Source organism: Talpa occidentalis, unplaced genomic scaffold, assembly GCF_014898055.3.
Source record: "Talpa occidentalis isolate TD23 unplaced genomic scaffold, MPIMG_talOcc4v2.1 talOcc4.11, whole genome shotgun sequence".
NCBI classification, from domain to species: domain Eukaryota; kingdom Metazoa; phylum Chordata; class Mammalia; order Eulipotyphla; family Talpidae; genus Talpa; species Talpa occidentalis.
The window spans coordinates 58,130,958-58,136,011 of NW_023601104.1; the positions used below are offsets into that span (position 1 = coordinate 58,130,958).

Genomic DNA, 5,054 nt, shown 5'->3' on the forward strand with positions numbered 1-5,054 from the left:
AATTTCTTCAATTTGCCTCCCCAAACTTACTAATTTTTTAAAATGTGATTAAGGAAAACTCATGCTTCTACACAAAATTAACACAGACAGAATAATATAAGCTCTTGACAGACCTACCATTTTCCAAAATCTGTGAACAAAATCCCTCTTTACAAAGACAATTTACAATACTATAGCTGCACAAAATCTTGTAGATTTTGGTTTATTTTCTTTACTTACTTATATACAATTTTGAATTTTGAGAAATCAAGTTGAGAATAAAGTTGAAAATATCCTTTAAGTTTTTTGTAATTAATGTCAATTAATGTAGTCTTTGGAAAAATAATTTTGTGTTGAATAAGACATTTGAAATTACCAAATTACCAGAAGGGACCAGACAGTGATTTAATGGTGGGGACAGAAAAATATGCTCCTGGTAAACCTGACAACTTCAAATTAAACCTTGTAGGAAAACAATATTTTAATCAAAACATGCATTCTAGGTACAAGACCATTGTTTATGAATCTAGCAAATCACCCCCTACATATTAAGCCAAGAACAGTTGCTCTTCAAAGAAGATTTTCTTAGTCTTCTGCAAATGAAGGTAAGAGCTGCATAAGTAAGATGCAATTGTCACAAAATGAATATACTCAATTTAAAAGACATTTTTATTCTAAAACTTCCATAGTAAAACTTTAAAATTATGCCATTTTCCAAAATATTTTTGAAATGTTTACTTATAATGAAATTCACAAGTTGGGACAGTGTAAGTTTTGTGTGAAGAGTGTAAATAAAGGAAACTGAGGACTTTATAGTTTAGTAATTTTCTATATGTAAGTGAAGATATAAATGACTCCTGTTCATGTTATATGTCTGGACACTGATGAATTGATTTGATGCATAGATGCACATGAAACAGAAACTCATTGCATGTAATTGAAAAAATTTAGCAGAAGTCATGTTCAAATGCTCTTTCACGATTTGAGTCACATGAGGAAGGAGAGAGGTTGAATCATCGTGCCACAGGGCTGTAGTAGACATTATAAATTTGGAATGATATATTAATTTTTTCCATTGATTTTTCATCCACTTAATTTAACTAAGTCATATTTTAATTATCATTTAGTGCTCTCATGGATAAAGGAAATGCCTACAGATCTTTAATTAAAAAATAAAAATCTAAAGAACCAAAAATTGTGAAGCTTTAGAGAAATCTGAGCTAAATTTTCCTATTTTTTTATATATTTGAGAGTTATGGATGTTCCTGTTGCAATTTTGGTTGTACTAAAATGAACTTTGTATTATCATTGTTTTCCAATTGCTGAGAATCAAGTATTTATATTAGATTATGTAAGTATGTGACCCACTTTATATTGCACCAGTTAGGGGTACATTGAGAAATAAATAACATAAAATCCAAGGAAGTGTGATTCAAACATATAGAATATATATGTATTTTAAATCTCATAATAACAGTAAGACTGGGACAGGCAAATTCCCCTGAAATCTCAGGGAATCCATGCAGCTATACAACCATATGAAATAATTAATGAGGAGGAAGAATTAGACTAGTTTTGTTTCCTGAAATTATATTTGTTGATGATTCATATCCTACTCAGAATTGTCAGGCATTTGACTGCCAAAATGCAAAGATTACTGGAAGGGCAAATTATTTTAACTACTAATTCCTTTTTATTATGGACTTAATTAGAAAACTACTTTAATGACAGATGAGACTTAGGACTTGAACTGATCTCCAAGATTTTAGAATATATAGACCTAAGTCAGGAGGGCCCTGAATAGAGAAATTGAAGCATTTTTAAAAGCTCTTATTTTTTCTTCAAATTTGACTAAAACTGATGCAAGAAAGAAGTGAAAGAGTTAAATATTTAATGAGAACTGTTATAACTTCTTATAGAATGTAGAGGCTATCAATTTGAAATCTTTATGACAACCCTCCCTGAAAAATCTATTTCTGCTTGAAGAATTTTAAAACCTCTATCTTCTGCTTCTGAATTATTTTTGTAAGAGGTTTTCACATCCAACTCCATAGAACACCCAAAAGCAATGAGATAAATGATATCCTCTCTGGTTGGAAACATGTTGAGATTTTTCATCTCTAATTCTGTTATCCTATGGTTATCATCGCCTCTGAATTATGTATATATACTGTCAATTAAATTAAAAACCATTTCAATAAATTATGCTGAGGACCATGGAAACAGTGAATCTATTATGAGTTAATGTGATATTCTCTCTTCATTATCTTTTATTGGTTTAAGAAAATAAAATTGGCCTCTAAACCTTTCTCTAGCATAAGATTTTGAGGAACCATTCACTTAAAATTGAGTTCTCTTTTACCTATCAACAATTTCACAAATGAACAAGAAAACTAATTCAGGTACCTCAATGGCAATTGGTTATCAATCTATATTAATTCATTATTCTAAAAACATATAAAATTTTTCCTCTGGAGCATGTTATCTTAACATTCTTTATGCTAAATCACTACACATAACTTCCTCAGTTGTGATATCCAGGATTAAGAGCCTACTCTATGTCTACAAAAAGGAAAGAAAAAATATAGGGAGAGAATGTAAGTGATACTTTTTTTTTTTAGTTTGAAATATTTCAAACTTATAGATAAACTTGCAAAAATATTACAAAGAACTTCTCCTGAATTGTTTAGGAATAACTATATTCTCAACATGATGTTCCATCATCTTCAAAAACTAATTGGGTTCATATTTCCTACAAAAAGGGGGATTTCCTATACACAAATCATCAGCATCAGGAAATTAATGTTAATACATTATTGCTGTACAAACCACAGATGCAGTCATTTCTTGCCAGCAGTCACAATGATGCCCTTTATAGCAAATACAGTCCAGAATCACAAATTGCATCATACTTTTTAACTTCCTGCAATATATCAATTTTTCTTCTAGTTTTTTCTTGCTTTTCGTTACTCTGGCACTTTTGTAGATTACAAGTCATTTTATTATTATTATTTTTTTTTGGTAAACTATGCCTCAGTTTGAGTTTTTCTGGTGCTTCTGCATGATGGTTCAGGTAATACATCTTTGAGATGTCAGAGTGATGCTGTGTTCTGCTGTTAGTATTCCATCAGGCTGCACATGGTTTTGATTGCCACATTACTGGTGTTCATTTTGGTTATTTGATTGGTGATTACCTGCTTTTTTCCACTGTAAAGTTTCTCTTTTTTCCTTTATGTATAACAAATATTTTGTGAGAAGATAGTTTGAGAAAATATAAATCTATTTTCCCTATAAATTCACTTACTAGTTTTAGTATACACTGATGTTTCTCGACTAAATTGCTGTTTGCTATAATTGTCAAATGATGAACTTCTGATACTACCATTCCCTTTACATTTATTAGTTTCAGCCCCCTTGAAAGAAAAGTGTTCTTTATCCATTTATATAACTATAGACAAACAGATCCTTGCTTTTCTTAATGTCGGAGTTGCTATCTGTGATTAGCACGTGTCATTTTGTTGCTCATATCTCCACCTTTGGCAGTGTGAACACCTTGTCTGTTTTTGATTTGCTATGTACCCATTATTCTTGAAGCACTTCCTCACATTCTGGCAAAAGTAGATGTTCCAGTATCATCTTGTTCTTTCCCTGTCCCAGGCCTGGAAGCAGCCAATTTTTTTTTAAGATTTATTTATTTTTTTAATTTATACAAGAACCGGGGTATAGGCCAGAGGCGCAGGAGGGTGGGAGGATTCACCAGAGACAGAGTGGGGAACAGAACAGGCAGACTGACGAAGAAATACACTGCCGGGGGGAGCAGCGGGCAGACAGGAGAGGTCTGCCGCGCCATGTGGGACCCTTGCCAGCCGGCCAGGATCGAACCGGCGCTGCAGAGGCTGTGGAGAGCTTCACTGCGCCGCGCTCAACCACCTGCGCCACCAGGGAGGCCCAGGAATCAGTCATTTTTACAAGTTCTGGTTCCTTAATAGAAATGCCATGTAGAAACCATTATCTGTAATCTCAGTGAGGTCATTGAGGCGCTGCTCTGCTGAGGCTGTGTAGGTTGAGAATGCTACAAAACATACAAACCTTTCCTTTTATTATCTCTATCTCTATAGATTGAAAACTGGTTTCACACTTACACCTCCCATTCCACTAGATCCTTGTATATATTAAAAACCATGAATTCACACTAATGCTTTAAATTCCATTCCAAAAGGTGCTTTTTTGGTTTTCTCCTTTTCCATATTATAAGCCTTCCTCAAATAGGAAGAAATCTCCCTCCCCTTCCCATAGTGTATTTACTAGTGGGTCATGCTCTGTTTGTGTAACCATTTTCTCACAGTCACCTCTGCCACCTCCTCACCCTGTGGTATTCTGGCCACCACTAGAGGTCCCCTTACCACTCCCCTCTTCATCCTCAGACCTTGGCTCATTCTATTTGGGCTCTTGAGCTGCCATATTAGGCTGCTGTTTCATGCCCTCTGCAGGCCGCTCAAATCTGATAACATGGACAAAGCCTGTGATGCCCTTCCTGCCAAGTGCCCTTCTCTCCATTTTGACTTCAAAACTCAGGGATGTGACCCTCTAGTTCCCTTTCCCATTGGGTCTGAACACTGGTCTTGGTTGTATAAGGAGACACAGTGATACTGAAGCTGGTCTCATGGCCTTGCAGTCAGCCATAAGGCAAGTGTACTAGTTTCACACAAGGTTGGATTCTCTTTGAACTTGCTGCCAACCCTGAAATGGGATAATCTTGGATCTGTTACCAGTAAAACTGTCTACATCTGTGAGTCTGAAAACTATGGGAAAGAATAAGCTAAAACAGAAACTTGCTTTTTTGCTAATGCTGGCCCCTGGCATAAAAGAAATCAATAAAAAAATTTGATTAAAATAACACTCAGTGATTTGTTACCTCATAGACTCTAAACTTACTCGGGCAACATAATAGTTTTAGACTGAGTGCTAAAGAGAGGAAGGAAGGAACGGCTGGGGGGCTGGGAGAAAGAAAAGAGAATGGGAAAGGAAGGACGAAAAAAGAAATATATGAAGGAAGAAAGCAAGCAAGGCAAGAA

At 34.8% G+C, this 5,054-nt stretch overlaps 1 non-coding gene across 1 annotated transcript; it reads left to right on the forward strand.

The window, feature by feature from the left end:
• Positions 1-4,561: 4,561 nt before the first annotated feature.
• On the forward strand, positions 4,562-4,690 carry LOC119239653 (small nucleolar RNA SNORA61). Its single transcript, XR_005123931.1, has one exon. It is a non-coding gene; the product is annotated as a small nucleolar RNA SNORA61 (small nucleolar RNA).
• Positions 4,691-5,054: the final 364 nt, after the last annotated feature.